Source organism: Hemitrygon akajei, unplaced genomic scaffold (assembly GCF_048418815.1).
Source record: "Hemitrygon akajei unplaced genomic scaffold, sHemAka1.3 Scf000103, whole genome shotgun sequence".
Lineage (NCBI taxonomy): Eukaryota > Metazoa > Chordata > Chondrichthyes > Myliobatiformes > Dasyatidae > Hemitrygon > Hemitrygon akajei.
In genome coordinates, this window is record NW_027331989.1 from 1,220,842 (window position 1) to 1,245,301 (window position 24,460).

Consider the following 24,460-nt stretch of genomic DNA (forward strand, 5'->3'; position numbering starts at 1 on the left):
CCAATGAGACAGGGAGGTTATGGACGGGTACAGGTTCAGGGCATATTTGTGTGGAGTTCTGCATTGGTTCTTTCCAGTGAGACAGGGAGGTTATGGAGGGTACAGGTTCAATGCATATTTGTGTGGAGTTCTGCAGTGGGATGTGCCAGTGAGACAGGGAGGTTATGGAGGGTACAGCTACAGGGCATATTTGTGTTGAGTTCTGCAGTGGTACGTTCCACTGAGACAGGGAGGTTATGGACGGGTACAGGTTCAGGGCATATTTGTGTGGTGTTCTGCATTGGTGAGTTCCAGTGAGACAGGGAGGTTATGGAGGGTACAGGTTCAATGCATATTTGTGTGGAGTTCTGCAGTGTGATGTTCCAGTGAGACAGGGAGGTTATGGACGGGTACATGTTCAGGGCATATTTGTGTGGAGTTCTGCATTGGTACGTTCCAGTGAGACAGGGAGGTTATGGAGGGTACAGCTACAGGGCATATTTGTGTTGAGTTCTGCAGTGGTACGTTCCAGTGAGACAGGGAGGTTATGGACGGGTACAGGTTCAGGGCATATTTGTGTGGAGTTCTGCATTGGTGAGTTCCAGTGAGACAGGGAGGTTATGGAGGCGTACAGGTTCAGGGCAGATTTGTGTGGAGTTCTGCATTGGTACGTTCCAGTGAGAAGGGAGGTTATGGAGGGTACAGCTACAGGGCATATTTGTGTTGAGTTCTGCAGTGGTACGTTCCAGTGAGACAGGTATGTTATGGAGGGTACAGGTTCAATGCATATTTGTGTGGAGTTCTGCAGTGGGATGTTCCAGTGAGACAGGGAGGTTATGGACGGGTACATGTTCAGGGCATATTTGTGTGGAGTTCTGCATTGGTACGTTCCAGTGAGACAGGGAGGTTATGGAGGGTACAGCTACAGGGCATATTTGTGTTGAGTTCTGCAGTGGTACGTTCCAGTGAGAAAGGGAGGTTATGGACGGGTACAGGTTCAGGGCATATTTGTGTGGAGTTCTGCATTGGTGAGTTCATGTGAGACAGGGAGGTTATGGAGGCGTACAGGTTCAGGGCAGATTTGTGTGGAGTTCTGCGTTGGGACGTTCCAGTGAGACAGCGAGGTTATGGAGGGGTACAGGTTCAGGGCATATTTGTGTGGAGTTCTGCATTGGTACGATCCAGTGAGACAGGGAGGTTATGGAGGGGTACAGGTTCAGGGCATATTTGTGTTGAGTTCTGCAGTGGTACGTTCCAATGAGACAGGGAGGTTATGGACGGGTACAGGTTCAGGGCATATTTGTGTGGAGTTCTGCATTGGTACTTTCCAGTGAGACAGGGAGGTTATGGAGGGTACAGGTTCAATGCATATTTGTGTGGAGTTCTGCAGTGGGATGTTCCAGTGAGACAGGGAGGTTATGGACGGGTACATGTTCAGGGCATATTTGTGTGGAGTTCTGCATTGGTACATTACAGTGAGACAGGGAGGTTATGGAGGGTACAGGTTCAGGGCATATTTGTGTGGAGTTCTGCAATGGTGAGTTCCAGTGAGACAGGGAGGTTATGGAGGGTACAGGTTCAATGCATATTTGTGTGGAGTTCTGCAGTGGGATGTTCCAGTGAGACAGGGAGGTTATGGAAGGGTACATGCTCAGGGCATATTTGTGTGGAGTTCTGCATTGGTGAGTTCCAGTGAGACAGGGAGGTTATGGAGGCGTACAGGTTCAGGGCAGATTTGTGTGGAGTTCTGCAGTGGGATGTTCCAGTGAGACAGGGAGGTTATGGACGGGTACATGTTCAGGGCATATTTGTGTGGAGTTCTGCATTGGTACGTTCCAGTGAGACAGGGAGGTTATGGAGGGTACAGCTACAGGGCATATTTGTGTTGAGTTCTGCAGTGGTACGTTCCAGTGAGACAGGGAGGTTATGGAGGGTACAGGTTCAATGCATATTTGTGTGGAGTTCTGCAGTTGGATGTTCCAGTGAGACAGGGAGGTTATGGACGGGTACATGTTCAGGGCATATTTGTGTGGAGTTCTGCATTGGTATGTTCCAGTGAGACAGGGAGGTTATGGAGGGTACAGCTACAGGGCATATTTGTGTTGAGTTCTGCAGTGGTACGTTCCAGTGAGACAGGGAGGTTATGGACGGGTACAGGTTCAGGGCATATTTGTGTGGAGTTCTGCATTGGTGAGTTCCAGTGAGACAGGGAGGTTATGGAGGCGTACAGGTTCAGGGCAGATTTGTGTGGAGTTCTGCATTGGTACGTTCCAGTGAGAAGGGAGGTTATGGAGGGTACAGCTACAGGGCATATTTGTGTTGAGTTCTGCAGTGGTACGTTCCAGTGAGACAGGTATGTTATGGAGGGTACAGGTTCAATGCATATTTGTGTGGAGTTCTGCAGTGGGATGTTCCAGTGAGACAGGGAGGTTATGGACGGGTACATGTTCAGGGCATATTTGTGTGGAGTTCTGCATTGGTACGTTCCAGTGAGACAGGGAGGTTTTGGAGGGTACAGCTACAGGGCATATTTGTGTTGAGTTCTGCAGTGGTACGTTCCAGTGAGAAAGGGAGGATATGGACGGGTACAGGTTCAGGGCATATTTGTGTGGAGTTCTGCATTGGTGAGTTCATGTGAGACAGGGAGGTTATGGAGGCGTACAGGTTCAGGGCAGATTTGTGTGGAGTTCTGCGTTGGGACGTTCCAGTGAGACAGCGAGGTTATGGAGGGGTACAGGTTCAGGGCATATTTGTGTGGAGTTCTGCATTGGTACGATCCAGTGAGACAGGGAGGTTATGGAGGGGTACAGGTTCAGGGCATATTTGTGTTGAGTTCTGCAGTGGTACGTTCCAATGAGACAGGGAGGTTATGGACGGGTACAGGTTCAGGGCATATTTGTGTGGAGTTCTGCATTGGTACTTTCCAGTGAGACAGGGAGGTTATGGAGGGTACAGGTTCAATGCATATTTGTGTGGAGTTCTGCAGTGGGATGTTCCAGTGAGACAGGGAGGTAATGGACGGGTACATGTTCAGGGCATATTTGTGTGGAGTTCTGCATTTGTACATTACAGTGAGATAGGGAGGTTATGGAGGGTACAGGTTCAGGGCATATTTGTGTGGAGTTCTGCATTGGTGAGTTCCAGTGAGACAGGGAGGTTATGGAGGGTACAGGTTCAATGCATATTTGTGTGGAGTTCTGCAGTGGGATGTTCCAGTGAGACAGGGAGGTTATGGAAGGGTACATGTTCAGGGCATATTTGTGTGGAGTTCTGCATTGGTGAGTTCCAGTGAGACAGGGAGGTTATGGAGGCGTACAGGTTCAGGGCAGATTTGTGTGGAGTTCTGCGTTGGGACGTTCCAGTGAGACAGCGAGGTTATGGAGGGGTACAGGTTCAGGGCATAATTGTGTGGAGTTCTGCATTGGTACGATCCAGTGAGACAGGGAGGTTATGGAGGGGTACAGGTTCAGGGCATACTTGTGTTGAGTTCTGCAGTGGTACGTTCCAATGAGACAGGGAGGTTATGGACGGGTACAGGTTCAGGGCATATTTGTGTGGAGTTCTGCATTGGTACTTTCCAGTGAGACAGGGAGGTTATGGAGGGTACAGGTTCAATGCATATTTGTGTGGAGTTCTGCAGTGGGATGTTCCAGTGAGACAGGGAGGTTATGGAGGGTACAGCTACAGGGCATATTTGTGTTGAGTTCTGCAGTGGTACGTTCCACTGAGACAGGGAGGTTATGGACGGGTACAGGTTCAGGGCATATTTGTGTGGAGTTCTGCATTGGTGAGTTCCAGTGAGACTGGGAGGTTATGGAGGGTACAGGTTCAATGCATATTTGTGTGGAGTTCTGCAGTGGGATGTTCCAGTGAGACAGGGAGGTTATGGACGGGTACATGTTCAGGGCATATTTGTGTGGAGTTCTGCATTGGTACGTTCCAGTGAGACTGGGAGGTTATGGAGGGTACAGCTACAGGGCATATTTGTGTTGAGTTCTGCAGTGGTACGTTCCAGTGAGACAGGGAGGTTATGGAGGATACAGATTCAGGGCATATTTGTGTGGAGTTCTGCAGTGGGATGTTCCAGTGAGACAGGGAGGTTATGGACGGGTACATGTTCAGGGCATATTTATGTGGAGTTCTGCATTGGTGAGTTCCTGTGAGACAGGGAGGTTATGGAGGCGTACAGGTTCAGGGCAGATTTGTGTGGAGTTCTGCGTTGGGACGTTCCAGTGAGACAGCGAGGTTATGGAGGGGTACAGGTTCAGGGCATATTTGTGTGGAGTTCTGCATTGGTACGATCCAGTGAGACAGGGAGGTTATGGAGGGGTACAGGTTCAGGGCATATTTGTGTGGAGTTCTGCAGTGGTACGTTCCAATGAGACAGGGAGGTTATGGAAGGGTACATGTTCAGGGCATATTTGTGTGGAGTTCTGCATTGGTGAGTTCCAGTGAGACAGGGAGGTTATGGAGGCGTACAGGTTCAGGGCAGATTTGTGTGGAGTTCTGCGTTGGGACGTTCCAGTGAGACAGCGAGGTTATGGAGGGGTACAGGTTCAGGGCATAATTGTGTGGAGTTCTGCATTGGTACGATCCAGTGAGACAGGGAGGTTATGGAGGGGTACAGGTTCAGGGCATACTTGTGTTGAGTTCTGCAGTGGTACGTTCCAATGAGACAGGGAGGTTATGGACGGGTACAGGTTCAGGGCATATTTGTGTGGAGTTCTGCATTGGTACTTTCCAGTGAGACAGGGAGGTTATGGAGGGTACAGGTTCAATGCATATTTGTGTGGAGTTCTGCAGTGGGATGTTCCAGTGAGACAGGGAGGTTATGGAGGGTACAGCTACAGGGCATATTTGTGTTGAGTTCTGCAGTGGTACGTTCCACTGAGACAGGGAGGTTATGGACGGGTACAGGTTCAGGGCATATTTGTGTGGAGTTCTGCATTGGTGAGTTCCAGTGAGACTGGGAGGTTATGGAGGGTACAGGTTCAATGCATATTTGTGTGGAGTTCTGCAGTGGGATGTTCCAGTGAGACAGGGAGGTTATGGACGGGTACATGTTCAGGGCATATTTGTGTGGAGTTCTGCATTGGTACGTTCCAGTGAGACTGGGAGGTTATGGAGGGTACAGCTACAGGGCATATTTGTGTTGAGTTCTGCAGTGGTACGTTCCAGTGAGACAGGGAGGTTATGGAGGATACAGATTCAGGGCATATTTGTGTGGAGTTCTGCAGTGGGATGTTCCAGTGAGACAGGGAGGTTATGGACGGGTACATGTTCAGGGCATATTTATGTGGAGTTCTGCATTGGTGAGTTCCTGTGAGACAGGGAGGTTATGGAGGCGAACAGGTTCAGGGCAGATTTGTGTGGAGTTCTGCGTTGGGACGTTCCAGTGAGACAGCGAGGTTATGGAGGGGTACAGGTTCAGGGCATATTTGTGTGGAGTTCTGCATTGGTACGATCCAGTGAGACAGGGAGGTTATGGAGGGGTACAGGTTCAGGGCATATTTGTGTGGAGTTCTGCAGTGGTACGTTCCAATGAGACAGGGAGGTTATGGACGGGTACATGTTCAGGGCATATTTGTGTGGAGCTCTGCATTGGTACGTTCCAGTGAGACTGGGAGGTTATGGAGGGTACAGCTACAGGGCATATTTGTGTTGAGTTCTGCAGTGGTACGTTCCAGTGAGACAGGGAGGTTATGGACGGGTACAGGTTCAGGGCATATTTGTGTGGAGTTCTGCATTGGTGAGTTCCAGTGAGACAGGGAGGTTATGGAGGGTACAGGTTCAATGCATATTTGTGTGGAGTTCTGCAGTGGGATGTTCCAGTGAGACAGGGAGGTTATGGACGGGTACATGTTCAGGGCATATTTGTGTGGAGTTCTGCATTGGTACGTTCCAGTGAGACAGGGAGGTTATGGAGTGTACAGCTACAGGGCATATTTGTGTTGAGTTCTGCAGTGGTACGTTCCAGTGAGACAGGGAGGTTATGGAGGGTACAGGTTCAATGCATATTTGTGTGGAGTTCTGCAGTTGGATGTTCCAGTGAGACAGGGAGGTTATGGACGGGTACATGTTCAGGGCATATTTGTGTGGAGTTCTGCATTGGTATGTTCCAGTGAGACAGGGAGGTTATGGAGGTTACAGCTACAGGGCATATTTGTGTTGAGTTCTGCAGTGGTACGTTCCAGTGAGACAGGGAGGTTATGGACGGGTACAGGTTCAGGGCATATTTGTGTGGAGTTCTGCATTGGTGAGTTCCAGTGAGACAGGGAGGTTATGGAGGCGTACAGGTTCAGGGCAGATTTGTGTGGAGTTCTGCATTGGTACGTTCCAGTGAGACAGGGAGGTTATGGAGGGTACAGCTACAGGGCATATTTGTGTTGAGTTCTGCAGTGGTACGTTCCAGTGAGACAGGTAGGTTATGGAGGGTACAGGTTCAATGCATATTTGTGTGGAGTTCTGCAGTGGGATGTTCCAGTGAGACAGGGAGGTTATGGACGGGTACATGTTCAGGGCATATTTGTGTGGAGTTCTGCATTGGTACGTTCCAGTGAGACAGGGAGGTTATGGAGGGTACAGCTACAGGGCATATTTGTGTTGAGTTCTGCAGTTGTACGTTCCAATTAGACAGGGAGGTTATGGACGGGTACAGGTTCAGGGCATATTTGTGTGGAGTTCTGCATTGGTACTTTCCAGTGAGACAGGGAGGTTATGGAGGGTACAGGTTCAATGCATATTTGTGTGGAGTTCTGCAGTGGGATGTTCCAGTGAGACAGGGAGGTTATGGACGGGTACATGTTCAGGGCATATTTGTGTGGAGTTCTGCATTGGTACATTACAGTGAGACAGGGAGGTTATGGAGGGTACAGGTTCAGGGCATATTTGTGTGGAGTTCTGCATTGGTGAGTTCCAGTGAGACAGGCAGGTTATGGAGGGTACAGGTTCAATGCATATTTGTGTGGAGTTCTGCAGTGGGATGTTCCAGTGAGACAGGGAGGTTATGGACGGGTACATGTTCAGGGCATATTTGTGTGGAGTTCTGCATTGGTGAGTTCCAGTGAGACAGGGAGGTTATGGAGGCGTACAGGTTCAGGGCAGATTTGTGTGGAGTTCTGCGTTGGGGCGTTCCAGTGAGACAGAGAGGTTATGGAGGGGTACAGGTTCAGGGCATAATTGTGTGGAATTCTGCAGTGGTACGTTCCAATGAGACAGGGAGGTTATGGACGGGTACAGGTTCAGGGCATATTTGTGTGGAGTTCTGCATTGGTACTTTCCAGTGAGACAGGGAGGTTATGGAGGGTACAGGTTCAATGCATATTTGTGTGGAGTTCTGCAGTGGGATGTTCCAGTGAGACAGGGAGGTTATGGAGGGTACAGCTACAGGGCATATTTGTGTTGAGTTCTGCAGTGGTACGTTCCACTGAGACAGGGAGGTTATGGACGGGTACAGGTTCAGGGCATATTTGTGTGGTGTTCTGCATTGGTGAGTTCCAGTGAGACAGGGAGGTTATGGAGGGTACAGGTTCAATGCATATTTGTGTGGAGTTCTGCAGTGGGATGTTCCAGTGAGACAGGGAGGTTATGGACGGGTACATGTTCAGGGCATATTTGTGTGGAGTTCTGCATTGGTACGTTCCAGTGAGACTGGGAGGTTATGGAGGGTACAGCTACAGTGCATATTTGTGTTGAGTTCTGCAGTGGTACGTTCCAGTGAGACAGGGAGGTTATGGACGGGTACAGGTTCAGGGCATATTTGTGTGGAGTTCTGCATTGGTGAGTTCCAGTGAGACAGGGAGGTTATGGAGGGTACAGGTTCAATGCATATTTGTGTGGAGTTCTGCAGTGGGATGTTCCAGTGAGACAGGGAGGTTATGGACGGGTACATGTTCAGGGCATATTTGTGTGGAGTTCTGCATTGGTACGTTCCAGTGAGACAGGGAGGTTATGGAGTGTACAGCTACAGGGCATATTTGTGTTGAGTTCTGCAGTGGTACGTTCCAGTGAGACAGGGAGGTTATGGAGGGTACAGGTTCAATGCATATTTGTGTGGAGTTCTGCAGTTGGATGTTCCAGTGAGACAGGGAGGTTATGGACGGGTACATGTTCAGGGCATATTTGTGTGGAGTTCTGCATTGGTATGTTCCAGTGAGACAGATAGGTTATGGAGGTTACAGCTACAGGGCATATTTGTGTTGAGTTCTGCAGTGGTACGTTCCAGTGAGACAGGGAGGTTATGGACGGGTACAGGTTCAGGGCATATTTGTGTGGAGTTCTGCATTGGTGAGTTCCAGTGAGACAGGGAGGTTATGGAGGCGTACAGGTTCAGGGCAGATTTGTGTGGAGTTCTGCATTGGTACGTTCCAGTGAGACAGGGAGGTTATGGAGAGTACAGCTACAGGGCATATTTGTGTTGAGTTCTGCAGTGGTACGTTCCAGTGAGACAGGTAGGTTATGGAGGGTACAGGTTCAATGCATATTTGTGTGGAGTTCTGCAGTGGGATGTTCCAGTGAGACAGGGAGGTTATGGACGGGTACATGTTCAGGGCATATTTGTGTGGAGTTCTGCATTGGTACGTTCCTGTGAGACAGGGAGGTTATGGAGGGTACAGCTACAGGGCATATTTGTGTTGAGTTCTGCAGTGGTACGTTCCAGTGAGACAGGGAGGTTATGGACGGGTACAGGTTCAGGGCATATTTGTGTGGAGTTCTGCATTGGTGAGTTCCTGTGAGACAGGGAGGTTATGGAGGCGTACAGGTTCAGGGCAGATTTGTGTGGAGTTCTGCGTTGGGACGTTCCAGTGAGACAGCGAGGTTATGGAGGGGTACAGGTTCAGGGCATATTTGTGTGGAGTTCTGCATTGGTACGATCCAGTGAGACAGGGAGGTTATGGAGGGGTACAGGTTCAGGGCATATTTGTGTGGAGTTCTGCAGTGGTACGTTCCAATGAGACAGGGAGGTTATGGACGAGTACAGGTTCAGGGCATATTTGTGTGGAGTTCTGCATTGGTACTTTCCAGTGAGACAGGGAGGTTATGGAGGGTACAGGTTCAATGCATATTTGTGTGGAGTTCTGCAGTGGGATGTTCCAGTGAGACAGGGAGGTTATGGACGGGTACATGTTCAGGGCATATTTGTGTGGAGTTCTGCATTGGTACATTACAGTGAGACAGGGAGGTTATGGAGGGTACAGGTTCAGGGCATATTTGTGTGGAGTTCTGCATTGGTGAGTTCCAGTGAGACAGGGAGGTTATGGAGGGTACAGGTTCAATGCATATTTGTGTGGAGTTCTGCAGTGGGATGTTCCAGTGAGACAGGGAGGTTATGGACGGGTACATGTTCAGGGCATATTTGTGTGGTGTTCTGCATTGGTACGTTCCAGTGAGACAGGGAGGTTATGGACGGGTACAGGTTCAGGGCATATATGTGTGGAGTTCTGCATTGGTGAGTTCCAGTGAGACAGGGAGTTATGGAGGCGTACAGGTTCAGGGCAGATTTGTGTGGAGTTCTGCGTTGGGACGTTCCAGTGAGACAGCGAGGTTATGGAGGGGTACAGGTTCAGGACATAATTGTGTGGAGTTCTGCATTGGTACGATCCAGTGAGACAGGGAGGTTATGGAGGGGTACAGGTTCAGGGCATATTTGTGTTGAGTTCTGCAGTGGTACGTTCCAATGAGACAGGGAGGTTATGGACGGGTAGAGGTTCAGGGCATATTTGTGTGGAGTTCTGCATTGGTGAGTTCCAGTGAGACAGGGAGGTTATGGAGGGTACAGGTTCAATGCATATTTGTGTTGAGTTCTGCAGTGGGATGTTCCAGTGAGACAGGGAGGTTATGGACGGGTACATGTTCAGGGCATATTTGTGTGGAGTTCTGCATTGGTACGTTCCAGTGAGACAGGGAGGTTATGGAGGGGTACAGCTACAGGGCATATTTGTGTTGAGTTCTGCAGTGGTACGTTCCAATGAGACAGGGAGGTTATGGACGGGTACAGGTTCAGGGCATATTTGTGTGGAGTTCTGCATTGGTACTTTCCAGTGAGACAGGGAGGTTATGGAGGGTACAGGTTCAATGCATATTTGTGTGGAGTTCTGCAGTGGGATGTTCCAGTGAGACAGGGAGGTTATGGACGGGTACATGTTCAGGGCATATTTGTGTGGAGTTCTGCATTGGTACATTCCAGTGAGACAGGGAGGTTATGGAGGGTACAGCTACAGTGCATATTTGTGTTGAGTTCTGCAGTGGTACGTTCCAGTGAGACAGGGAGGTTATGGACGGGTACAGGTTCAGGGCATATTTGTGTGGTGTTCTGCATTGGTGAGTTCCAGTGAGACAGGGAGGTTATGGAGGGTACAGGTTCAATGCATATTTGTGTGGAGTTCTGCAGTGGGAAGTTCCAGTGAGACAGGGAGGTTATGGACGGGTACATGTTCAGGGCATATTTGTGTGGAGTTCTGCATTGGTACGTTCCAGTGAGACTGGGAGGTTATGGAGGGTACAGCTACAGGGCATATTTGTGTTGAGTTCTGCAGTGGTACGTTCCAGTGAGACAGGGAGGTTATGGACGGGTACAGGTTCAGGGCATATTTGTGTGGAGTTCTGCATTGGTGAGTTCCATTGAGACAGGGAGGTTATGGAGGGTACAGGTTCAATGCATATTTGTGTGGAGTTCTGCAGTGGGATGTTCCAGTGAGACAGGGAGGTTATGGACGGGTACATGTTCAGGGCATATTTGTGTGGAGTTCTGCATTGGTACGTTCCAGTGAGACAGGGAGGTTATGGAGGGTACAGCTACAGGGCATTTTTGTGTTGAGTTCTGCAGTGGTACGTTCCAGTGAGACAGGGAGGTTATGGAGGGTACAGGTTCAATGCATATTTGTGTGGAGTTCTGCAGTTGGATGTTCCAGTGAGACAGGGAGGTTATGGACGGGTACATGTTCAGGGCATATTTGTGTGGAGTTCTGCATTGGTATGTTCCAGTGAGACAGGGAGGTTATGGAGGGTACAGCTACAGGGCATATTTGTGTTGAGTTCTGCAGTGGTACCTTCCAGTGAGACAGGGAGGTTATGGACGGGTACAGGTTCAGGGCATATTTGTGTGGAGTTCTGCATTGGTGAGTTCCAGTGAGACAGGGAGGTTATGGAGGCGTACAGGTTCAGGGCAGATTTGTGTGGAGTTCTGCATTGGTACGTTCCAGTGAGACAGGGAGGTTATGGAGGGTACAGCTACAGGGCATATTTGTGTTGAGTTCTGCAGTGGTACGTTCCAGTGAGACAGGTAGGTTATGGAGGGTACAGGTTCAATGCATATTTGTGTGGAGTTCTGCAGTGGGATGTTCCAGTGAGACAGGGAGGTTATGGACGGGTACATGTTCAGGGCATATTTGTGTGGAGTTCTGCATTGGTACGTTCCAGTGAGACAGGGAGGTTATGGACGGGTACAGGTTCAGGGCATATTTGTGTGGAGTTCTGCATTGGTGAGTTCCAGTGAGACAGGGAGGTTATGGAGGCGTACAGGTTCAGGGCAGATTTGTGTGGAGTTCTGCGTTGGGACGTTCCAGTGAGACAGCGAGGTTATGGAGGGGTACAGGTTCAGGGCATATTTGTGTGGAGTTCTGCATTGGTACGATCCAGTGAGACAGGGAGGTTATGGAGGGGTACAGGTTCAGGGCATATTTGTGTTGAGTTCTGCAGTGGTACGTTCCAATGAGACAGGGAGGTTATGGACGGGTACAGGTTCAGGGCATATTTGTGTGGAGTTCTGCATTGGTGAGTTCCAGTGAGACAGGGAGGTTATGGAGGGTACAGGTTCAATGCATATTTGTGTGGAGTTCTACAGTGGGAAGTTCCAGTGAGACAGGGAGGTTATGGACGGGTACATGTTCAGGGCATATTTGTGTGGAGTTCTGCATTGGTACGTTCCAGTGAGACTGGGAGGTTATGGAGGGTACAGCTACAGGGCATATTTGTGTTGAGTTCTGCAGTGGTACGTTCCAGTGAGACAGGGAGGTTATGGACGGGTACAGGTTCAGGGCATATTTGTGTGGAGTTCTGCATTGGTGAGTTCCAGTGAGACTGGGAGGTTTTGAAGGGTACAGGTTCAATGCATATTTGTGTGGAGTTCTGCAGTGGGATGTTCCAGTGAGACAGGGAGGTTATGGACGGGTACATGTTCAGGGCATATTTGTGTGGAGTTCTGCATTGGTACGTTCCAGTGAGACAGGGAGGTTATGGAGGGTACAGCTACAGGGCATATTTGTGTTGAGTTCTGCAATGGTACGTTCCAGTGAGACAGGGAGGTTATGGAGGGTACAGGTTCAATGCATATTTGTGTGGAGTTCTGCAGTTGGATGTTCCAGTGAGACAGGGAGGTTATGGACGGGTACATGTTCAGGGCATATTTGTGTGGAGTTCTGCATTGGTATGTTCCAGTGAGACAGGGAGGTTATGGAGGGTACAGCTACAGGGCATATTTGTGTTGAGTTCTGCAGTGGTACGTTCCAGTGAGACAGGGAGGTTATGGACGGGTACATGTTCAGGGCATATTTGTGTTGAGTTCTGCATTGGTACGTTCCAGTGAGACAGGGAGGTTATGGAGGGTACAGCTACAGGGCAGATTTGTGTTGAGTTCTGCAGTGGTACGTTCCAGTGAGACAGGGAGGTTATGGAGGGTACTGGTTCAATGCATATTTGTGTGGAGTTCTGCAGTGGGATGTTCCAGTGAGATAGGGATGTTATGGACGGGTACATGTTCAGGGCATATTTGTGTGGAGTTCTGCATTGGTACGTTCCAGTGAGACAGGGAGGTTATGGAGGGTACAGCTACAGGGCATATTTGTGTGGAGTTCTGCAGTGGTACGTTCCAGTGAGACAGGGAGGTTATGGACGGGTACAGTTCAGGGCATATTTGTGTGGAGTTCTGCATTGGTGAGTTCCAGTGAGACAGGGAGGTTATGGAGGCGTACAGGTTCAGTGCAGATTTGTGTGGAGTTCTGCGTTGGGACGTTCCAGTGAGACAGCGAGGTTATGGAGGGGTACAGGTTCAGGGCATATTTGTGTGGAGTTCTGCATTGGTACGATCCAGTGAGACAGGGAGGTTATGGAGGGGTACAGGTTCAGGGCATATTTGTGTTGAGTTCTGCAGTGGTACGTTCCAATGAGACAGGGAGGTTATGGACGGGTACAGGTTCAGGGCATATTTGTGTGGAGTTTTGCATTGGTACTTTCCAGTGAGACAGGGAGGTTATGGAGGGTACAGCTACAGGGCATATTTGTGTGGAGTTCTGCAGTGGTACGTTCCAGTGAGACAGGGAGGTTATGGACGGGTACAGGTTCAGGGCATATTTGTGTGGAGTTCTGCATTGGTGAGTTCCAGTGAGACAGGGAGGTTATGGAGGGTACAGGTTCAATGCATATTTGTGTGGAGTTCTGCTGTGGGATGTTCCAGTGATACAGGGAGGTTATGGACGGGTACATGTTCAGGGCATATTTGTGTGGAGTTCTGCATTGGTACGTTCCAGTGAGACAGGGAGGTTATGGAGGGTACAGCTACAGGGCATATTTGTGTTGAGTTCTGCAGTGCTACGTTCCAGTGAGACAGGGAGGTTATGGAGGGTACAGGTTCAATGCATATTTGTGTGGAGTTCTGCAGTTGGATGTTCTAGTCAGACAGGGAGGTTATGGACGGGTACATGTTCAGGGCATATTTGTGTGGAGTTCTGCATTGGTATGTTCCAGTGAGACAGGGAGGTTATGGAGGGTACAGCTACAGGGCATATTTGTGTTGAGTTCTGCAGTGGTACGTTCCAGTGAGACAGGGAGGTTATGGACGGGTACAGGTTCAGGGCATATTTGTGTGCAGTTCTGCATTGGTGAGTTCCAGTGAGACAGGGAGGTTATGGAGGGTACAGGTTCAATGCATATTTGTGTGGAGTTCTGCAGTGGGATGTTCCAGTGAGACAGGGAGGTTATGGACGGGTACATGTTCAGGGCATATTTGTGTTGAGTTCTGCATTGGTACGTTCCAGTGAGACAGGGAGGTTATGGAGGGTACAGCTACAGGGCATATTTTTGTTGAGTTCTGCAGTGGTACATTCCAGTGAGACAGGGAGGTTATGGACGGGTACAGGTTCAGGGCATATTTGTGTGGAGTTCTGCATTGGTGAGTTCCAGTGAGACAGGGAGGTTATGGAGGGTACAGGTTCAATGCATATTTGTGTGGAGTTCTGCAGTGGGCTGTTCCAGTGAGACAGGGAGGTTATGGACGGGTACATGTTCAGGGCATATTTGTGTGGAGTTCTGCATTGGTACGTTCCAGTGAGACAGGGAGGTTATGGAGGGTACAGCTACAGGGCATATTTGTGTTGAGTTCTGCAGTGGTACGTTCCAGTGAGAGAGGGAGTTTATGGAGGGTACAGGTTCAATGCATATTTGTGTGGAGTTCTGCAGTGGGATGTTCCAGTGAGACAGGGAGGTTATGGACGGGTACATGTTCAGGGCATATTTGTGTGGAGTTCTGCATTGGTATGTTCCAGTGAGACAGGGAGGTTATGGAGGGTACAGCTACAGGGCATATTTGTGTTGAGTTCTGCAGTGGTACGTTCCAGTGAGACAGGGAGGTTATGGACGGGTACAGGTTCAGGGCATATTTGTGTGGAGTTCTGCATTGGTGAGTTCCAGTGAGACAGGGAGGTTATGGAGGCGTACAGGTTCAGGGCAGTTTTGTGTGGAGTTCTGCATTGGTACGTTCAAGTGAGACAGGGAGGTTATGGAGGGTACAGCTACAGGGCATATTTGTGTTGGGTTCTGCAGTGGTACGTTCCAGTGAGACAGGGAGGTTATGGAGGGTACTGGTTCAATGCATATTTGTGTGGAGTTCTGGAGTGGGATGTTCCAGTGAGACAGGGAGGTTATGGACGGGTACATGTTCAGGGCATATTTGTGTGGAGTTCTGCATTGGTACGTTCCAGTGAGACAGGGAGGTTATGGAGGGTACAGCTACAGGGCATATTTGTGTTGAGTTCTGCAGTGGTACGTTCCAGTGAGACAGGGAGGTTATGGACGGGTACAGGTTCAGGGCATATTTGTGTGGAGTTCTGCATTGGTGAGTTCCAGTGAGACAGGGAGGTTATGGAGGCGTACAGGTTCAGGGCAGATTTGTGTGGAGTTCTGCGTTGGGACGTTCCAGTGAGACAGCGAGGTTATGGAGGGGTACAGGTTCAGGGCATATTTGTGTGGAGTTCTGCATTGGTACGATCCAGTGAGACAGGGAGGTTATGGAGGGGTACAGGTTCAGGGCATATTTGTGTTGAGTTCTGCAGTGGTACGTTCCAATGAGACAGGGAGGTTATGGACGGGTACAGGTTCAGGGCATATTTGTGTGGAGTTTTGCATTGGTACTTTCCAGTGAGACAGGGAGGTTATGGAGGGTACAGCTACAGGGCATATTTGTGTGGAGTTCTGCATTGGTGAGTTCCAGTGAGACAGGGAGGTTATGGAGGGTACAGGTTCAATGCATATTTGTGTGGAGTTCTGCAGTTGGATGTTCTAGTCAGACAGGGAGGTTATGGACGGGTACATGTTCAGGGCATATTTGTGTGGAGTTCTGCATTGGTATGTTCCAGTGAGACAGGGAGGTTATGGAGGGTACAGCTACAGGGCATATTTGTGTTGAGTTCTGCAGTGCTACGTTCCAGTGAGACAGGGAGGTTATGGACGGGTACAGGTTCAGGGCATATTTGTGTGGAGTTCTGCATTGGTGAGTTCCAGTGAGACAGGGAGGTTATGGAGGCGTACAGGTTCAGGGCAGATTTGTGTGGAGTTCTGCATTGGTACGTTCCAATGAGACAGGGAGGTTATGGAGGGTACAGCTACAGGGCATATTTGTGTTGAGTTCTGCAGTGGTACGTTCCAGTGAGACAGGTAGGTTATGGAGGGTACAGGTTCAATGCATATTTGTGTGGAGTTCTGCAGTGGGATGTTCCAGTGAGACAGGGAGGTTATGGACGGGTACATGTTCAGGGCATATTTGTGTGGAGTTCTGCATTGGTACGTTCCAGTGAGACAGGGAGGTTATGGAGGGTACAGCTACAGGGCATATTTGTGTTGAGTTCTGCAGTGGTACGTTCCAGTGAGACAGGGAGGTTATGGACGGGTACAGGTTCAGGGCATATTTGTGTGGAGTTCTGCTTTGGTGAGTTCCAGTGAGACAGGGAGGTCATGGAGGCGTACAGGTTCAGGGCAGATTTGTGTGGAGTTCTGCGTTGGGACGTTCCAGTGAGACAGCGAGGTTATGGAGGGGTACAGGTTCAGGGCATATTTGTGTGGAGTTCTGCATTGGTACGATCCAGTGAGACAGGGAGGTTATGGAGGGGTACAGGTTCAGGGCATATTTGTGTTGAGTTCTGCAGTGGTACGTTCCAATGAGACAGGGAGGTAATGGACGGTTACAGGTTCAGGGCATATTTGTGTGGAGTTCTGCATTGGTGAGTTCCAGTGAGACAGGGAGGTTATGGAGGCGTACAGGTTCAGGGCAGATTTGTGTGGAGTTCTGCGTTGGGACGTTCCAGTGAGACAGCGAGGTTATGGAGGGGTACAGGTTCAGGGCATATTTGTGTGGAGTTCTGCATTGGTACGATCCAGTGAGACAGGGAGGTTATGGAGGGGTACAGGTTCAGGGCATATTTGTGTTGAGTTCTGCAGTGGTACGTTCCAATGAGACAGGGAGGTTATGGACGGGTACAGGTTCAGGGCATATTTGTGTGGAGTTTTGCATTGGTACTTTCCAGTGAGACAGGGAGGTTATGGAGGGTACAGCTACAGGGCATATTTGTGTGGAGTTCTGCAGTGGTACGTTCCAGTGAGACAGGGAGGTTATGGACGGGTACAGGTTCAGGTCATATTTGTGTGGAGTTCTGCATTGGTGAGTTCCAGTGAGACAGGGAGGTTATGGAGGGTACAGGTTCAATGCATATTTGTGTGGAGTTCTGCAGTTGGATGTTCTAGTCAGACAGGGAGGTTATGGACGGGTACATGTTCAGGGCATATTTGTGTGGAGTTCTGCATTGGTATGTTCCAGTGAGACAGGGAGGTTATGGAGGGTACAGCTACAGGGCATATTTGTGTTGAGTTCTGCAGTGCTACGTTCCAGTGAGACAGGGAGGTTATGGACGGGTACAGGTTCAGGGCATATTTGTGTGGAGTTCTGCATTGGTGAGTTCCAGTGAGACAGGGAGGTTATGGAGGCGTACAGGTTCAGGGCAGATTTGTGTGGAGTTCTGCGTTGGGACGTTCCAGTGAGACAGCGAGGTTATGGAGGGGTACAGGTTCAGGGCATATTTGTGTGGAGTTCTGCATTGGTACGATCCAGTGAGACAGGGAGGTTATGGAGGGGTACAGGTTCAATGCATATTTGTGTGGAGTTCTGCAGTGGGATGTTCCAGTGAGACAGGGAGGTTATGGACGGGTACATGTTCAGGGCATATTTGTGTGGAGTTCTGCATTGGTACGTTCCAGTGAGACAGGGAGGTTATGGAGGGTACAGCTACAGGGCATATTTGTGTTGAGTTCTGCAGTGGTACGTTCCAGTGAGACAGGGAGGTTATGGACGGGTACAGGTTCAGGGCATATTTGTGTGGAATTCTGCTTTGGTGAGTTCCAGTGAGACAGGGAGGTCATGGAGGCGTACAGGTTCAGGGCAGATTTGTGTGGAGTTCTGCGTTGGGACGTTCCAGTGAGACAGCGAGGTTATGGACGGGTACAGGTTCAGGGCATATTTGTGTGGAGTTCTGCATTGGTGAGTTCCAGTGAGACAGGGAGGTTATGGAGGCGTACAGGTTCAGGGCAGATTTGTGTGGAGTTCTGCATTGGTACGTTCCAGTGAGACAGGGAGGTTATGGAGGGTACAGCTACAGGGCATATTTGTGTTGAGTTCTGCAGTGGTACGTTCCAGTGAGACAGGTAGGTTATGGAGGGTACAGGTTCAATGCATATTTGTGTGGAGTTCTGCAGTGGGATGTTCCAGTGAGACAGGGAAGTTATGGACGGGTACATGTTCAGGGCATATTTGTGTGGAGTTCTGCATTGGTACGTTCCAGTGAGACAGGGAAGTTATGGAGGGTACAGCTACAGGGCATATTTGTGTTGAGTTCTGCAGTGGTACGTTCCAATGAGACAGGGAGGTTATGGACGGGTACAGGTTCAGGGCATATTTGTGTGGAGTTCTGCATTGGTACTTTCCAGTGAGACAGGGAGGTTATGGAGGGTACAGGTTCAATGCATATTTGTGTGGAGTTCTGCAGTGGGATGTTCCAGTGAGACAGGGAGGTTATGGACGGGTACATGTTCAGGGCATACTTGTGTGGAGTTCTGCATTGGTACATTACAGTGAGACAGGGAGGTTATGGAGGGTACAGGTTCAGGGCATATTTGTGTGGAGTTCTGCATTGGTGAGTTCCAGTGAGACAGGGAGGTTATGGAGGGTACAGGTTCAATGCATATTTGTGTGGAGTTCTGCAGTGGGATGTTCCAGTGAGACAGGGAGGTTTTGGACGGGTACATGTTCAGGGCATATTTGTGTGGAGTTCTGCATTGGTGAGTTCCAGTGAGACAGGGAGGTTATGGAGGCGTACAGGTTCACGGCAGATTTGTGTGGAGTTCTGCGTTGGGGCGTTCCAGTGAGACAGCGAGGTTATGGAGGGGTACAGGTTCAGGGCATAATTGTGTGGAGTTCTGCATTGGTACGATCCAGTGAGACAGGGAGGTTATGGAGGGGTACAGGTTCAGGGCATATTTGTGTTGAGTTCTGCAGTGGTACGTTCCAATGAGACAGGGAGGTTATGGACGGGTACAGGTTCAGGGCATATTTGTGTGGAGTTCTGCATTGGTACTTTCCAGTGAGACAGGGAGGTTATGGAGGGTACAGGTTCAATGCATATTTGTGTGGAGTTCTGCAGTGGGATGTTCCAGTGAGACAGGGAGGTTATGGAGGGTACAGCTACAGGGCATATTTGTGTTGAGTTCTGCAGTGGTACGTTCCACTGAGACAGGGAGGTTATGGACGGGTACAGGTTCAGGGCATATTTGTGTGGTGTTCTGCATTGGTGAGTTCCAGTGAGACAGGGAGGTTATGGAGGGTACAGGTTCAATGCATATTTGTGTGGAGTTATGCAGTGGGATGTTCCAGTGAGACAGGGAGGTTATGGACGGGTACATGTTCAGGGCATATTTGTGTGGAGTTCTGCATTGGTACGTTCCAGTGAGACTGGGAGGTTATGGAGGGTACAGATACAGGGCATATTTGTGTTGAGTTCTGCAGTGGTACGTTCCAGTGAGACAGGGAGGTTATGGACGGGTACAGGTTCAGGGCATATTTGTGTGGAGTTCTGCATTGGTGAGTTCCAGTGAGACAGGGAGGTTATGGAGGGTACAGGTTCAATGCATATTTGTGTGGAGTTCTGCAGTGGGATGTTCCAGTGAGACAGGGAGGTTATGGACGGGTACATGTTCAGGGCATATTTGTGTGGAGTTCTGCATTGGTACGTTCCAGTGAGACAGGGAGTTTATGGAGTGTACAGCTACAGGGCATATTTGTGTTGAGTTCTGCAGTGGTACGTTCCAGTGAGACAGGGAGGTTATGGAGGGTACAGGTTCAATGCATATTTGTGTGGAGTTCTGCAGTTGGATGTTCCAGTGAGACAGGGAGGTTATGGACGGGTACATGTTCAGGGCATATTTGTGTGGAGTTCTGCATTGGTATGTTCCAGTGAGACAGGGAGGTTATGGAGGTTACAGCTACAGGGCATATTTGTGTTGAGTTCTGCAGTGGTACGTTCCAGTGAGACAGGGAGGTTATGGACGGGTACAGGTTCAGGGCATATTTGTGTGGAGTTCTGCATTGGTGAGTTCCAGTGAGACAGGGAGGTTATGGAGGCGTACAGGTTCAGGGCAGATTTGTGTGGAGTTCTGCATTGGTACGTTCCAGTGAGACAGGGAGGTTATGGAGGGTACAGCTACAGGGCATATTTGTGTTGAGTTCTGCAGTGGTACGTTCCAGTGAGACAGGTAGGTTATGGAGGGTACAGGTTCAATGCATATTTGTGTGGAGTTCTGCAGTGGGATGTTCCAGTGAGACAGGGAGGTTATGGACGGGTACATGTTCAGGGCATATTTGTGTGGAGTTCTGCATTGGTACGTTCCAGTGAGACAGGGAGGTTATGGAGGGTACAGCTACAGGGCATATTTGTGTTGAGTTCTGCAGTGGTACGTTCCAGTGAGACAGGTAGGTTATGGAGGGTACAGGTTCAATGCATATTTGTGTGGAGTTCTGCAGTGGGATGTTCCAATGAGACAGGGAGGTTATGGACGGGTACAGGTTCAGGGCATATTTGTGTGGAGTTCTGCATTGGTACTTTCCAGTGAGACAGGGAGGTTATGGAGGGTACAGGTTCAATGCATATTTGTGTGGAGTTCTGCAGTGGGATGTTCCAGTGAGACAGGGAGGTTATGGACGGGTACATGTTCAGGGCATATTTGTGTGGAGTTCTGCATTGGTACATTACAGTGAGACAGGGAGGTTATGGAGGGTACAGGTTCAGGGCATATTTGTGTGGAGTTCTGCATTGGTGAGTTCCAGTGAGACAGGCAGGTTATGGAGGGTACAGGTTCAATGCATATTTGTGTGGAGTTCTGCAGTGGGATGTTCCAGTGAGACAGGGAGGTTATGGACGGGTACATGTTCTGGGCATATTTGTGTGGAGTTCTGCATTGGTGAGTTCCAGTGAGACAGGGAGGTTATGGAGGCGTACAGGTTCAGGGCAGATTTGTGTGGAGTTCTGCGTTGGGGCGTTCCAGTGAGACAGAGAGGTTATGGAGGGGTACAGGTTCAGGGCATAATTGTGTGGAATTCTGCATTGGTACGATCCAGTGAGACAGGGAGGTTATGGAGGGGTACAGGTTCAGGGCATATTTGTGTTGAGTTCTGCAGTGGTACGTTCCAATGAGACAGGGAGGTTATGGACGGGTACAGGTTCAGGGCATATTTGTGTGGAGTTCTGCATTGGTACTTTCCAGTGAGACAGGGAGGTTATGGAGGGTACAGGTTCAATGCATATTTGTGTGGAGTTCTGCAGTGGGATGTTCCAGTGAGACAGGGAGGTTATGGAGGGTACAGCTACAGGGCATATTTGTGTTGAGTTCTTCAGTGGTACGTTCCACTGAGACAGGGAGGTTATGGACGGGTACAGGTTCAGGGCATATTTGTGTGGTGTTCTGCATTGGTGAGTTCCAGTGAGACAGGGAGGTTATGGAGGGTACAGGTTCAATGCATATTTGTGTGGAGTTCTGCAGTGGGATGTTCCAGTGAGACAGGGAGGTTATGGACGGGTACATGTTCAGGGCATATTTGTGTGGAGTTCTGCATTGGTACGTTCCAGTGAGACTGGGAGGTTATGGAGGGTACAGCTACAGGGCATATTTGTGTTGAGTTCTGCAGTGGTACGTTCCAGTGAGACAGGGAGGTTATGGACGGGTACAGGTTCAGGGCATATTTGTGTGGAGTTCTGCATTGGTGAGTTCCAGTGAGACAGGGAGGTTATGGAGGGTACAGGTTCAATGCATATTTGTGTGGAGTTCTGCAGTGGGATGTTCCAGTGAGACAGGGAGGTTATGGACGGGTACATGTTCAGGGCATATTTGTGTGGAGTTCTGCATTGGTACGTTCCAGTGAGACAGGGAGGTTATGGAGTGTACAGCTACAGGGCATATTTGTGTTGAGTTCTGCAGTGGTACGTTCCAGTGAGACAGGGAGGTTATGGAGGGTACAGGTTCAATGCATATTTGTGTGGAGTTCTGCAGTTGGATGTTCCAGTGAGACAGGGAGGTTATGGACGGGTACATGTTCAGGGCATATTTGTGTGGAGTTCTGCATTGGTATGTTCCAGTGAGACAGGGAGGTTATGGAGGTTACAGCTACAGGGCATATTTGTGTTGAGTTCTGCAGTGGTACGTTCCAGTGAGACAGGGAGGTTATGGACGGGTACAGGTTCAGGGCATATTTGTGTGGAGTTCTGCATTGGTGAGTTCCAGTGAGACAGGGAGGTTATGGAGGCGTACAGGTTCAGGGCAGATTTGTGTGGAGTTCTGCATTGGTACGTTCCAGTAAGACAGGGAGGTTATGGAGAGTACAGCTACAGGGCATATTTGTGTTGAGTTCTGCAGTGGTACGTTCCAGTGAGACAGGTAGGTTATGGAGGGTACAGGTTCAATGCATATTTGTGTGGAGTTCTGCAGTGGGATGTTCCAGTGAGACAGGGAGGTTATGGACGGGTACATGTTCAGGGCATATTTGTGTGGAGTTCTGCATTGGTACGTTCCTGTGAGACAGGGAGGTTATGGAGGGTACAGCTACAGGGCATATTTGTGTTGAGTTCTGCAGTGGTACGTTCCAGTGAGACAGGGAGGTTATGGACGGGTACAGGTTCAGGGCATATTTGTGTGGAGTTCTGCATTGGTGAGTTCCTGTGAGACAGGGAGGTTATGGAGGCGTACAGGTTCAGGGCAGATTTGTGTGGAGTTCTGCGTTGGGACGTTCCAGTGAGACAGCGAGGTTATGGAGGGGTACAGGTTCAGGGCATATTTGTGTGGAGTTCTGCATTGGTACGATCCAGTGAGACAGGGAGGTTATGGAGGGGTACAGGTTCAGGGCATATTTGTGTGGAGTTCTGCAGTGGTACGTTCCAATGAGACAGGGAGGTTATGGACGAGTACAGGTTCAGGGCATATTTGTGTGGAGTTCTGCATTGGTACTTTCCAGTGAGACAGGGAGGTTATGGAGGGTACAGGTTCAATGCATATTTGTGTGGAGTTCTGCAGTGGGATGTTCCAGTGAGACAGGGAGGTTATGGACGGGTACATGTTCAGGGCATATTTGTGTGGAGTTCTGCATTGGTACATTACAGTGAGACAGGGAGGTTATGGAGGGTACAGGTTCAGGGCATATTTGTGTGGAGTTCTGCATTGGTGAGTTCCAGTGAGACAGGGAGGTTATGGAGGGTACAGGTTCAATGCATATTTGTGTGGAGTTCTGCAGTGGGATGTTCCAGTGAGACAGGGAGGTTATGGACGGGTACATGTTCAGGGCATATTTGTGTGGTGTTCTGCATTGGTACGTTCCAGTGAGACAGGGAGGTTATGGACGGGTACAGGTTCAGGGCATATATGTGTGGAGTTCTGCATTGGTGAGTTCCAGTGAGACAGGGAGTTATGGAGGCGTACAGGTTCAGGGCAGATTTGTGTGGAGTTCTGCGTTGGGACGTTCCAGTGAGACAGCGAGGTTATGGAGGGGTACAGGTTCAGGACATAATTGTGTGGAGTTCTGCATTGGTACGATCCAGTGAGACAGGGAGGTTATGGAGGGGTACAGGTTCAGGGCATATTTGTGTTGAGTTCTGCAGTGGTACGTTCCAATGAGACAGGGAGGTTATGGACGGGTAGAGGTTCAGGGCATATTTGTGTGGAGTTCTGCATTGGTGAGTTCCAGTGAGACAGGGAGGTTATGGAGGGTACAGGTTCAATGCATATTTGTGTTGAGTTCTGCAGTGGGATGTTCCAGTGAGACAGGGAGGTTATGGACGGGTACATGTTCAGGGCATATTTGTGTGGAGTTCTGCATTGGTACGTTCCAGTGAGACAGGGAGGTTATGGAGGGGTACAGCTACAGGGCATATTTGTGTTGAGTTCTGCAGTGGTACGTTCCAATGAGACAGGGAGGTTATGGACGGGTACAGGTTCAGGGCATATTTGTGTGGAGTTCTGCATTGGTACTTTCCAGTGAGACAGGGAGGTTATGGAGGGTACAGGTTCAATGCATATTTGTGTGGAGTTCTGCAGTGGGATGTTCCAGTGAGACAGGGAGGTTATGGACGGGTACATGTTCAGGGCATATTTGTGTGGAGTTCTGCATTGGTACATTCCAGTGAGACAGGGAGGTTATGGAGGGTACAGCTACAGTGCATATTTGTGTTGAGTTCTGCAGTGGTACGTTCCAGTGAGACAGGGAGGTTATGGACGGGTACAGGTTCAGGGCATATTTGTGTGGTGTTCTGCATTGGTGAGTTCCAGTGAGACAGGGAGGTTATGGAGGGTACAGGTTCAATGCATATTTGTGTGGAGTTCTGCAGTGGGAAGTTCCAGTGAGACAGGGAGGTTATGGACGGGTACATGTTCAGGGCATATTTGTGTGGAGTTCTGCATTGGTACGTTCCAGTGAGACTGGGAGGTTATGGAGGGTACAGCTACAGGGCATATTTGTGTTGAGTTCTGCAGTGGTACGTTCCAGTGAGACAGGCAGGTTATGGACGGGTACAGGTTCAGGGCATATTTGTGTGGAGTTCTGCATTGGTGAGTTCCAGTGAGACAGGGAGGTTATGGAGGGTACAGGTTCAATGCATATTTGTGTGGAGTTCTGCAGTGGGATGTTCCA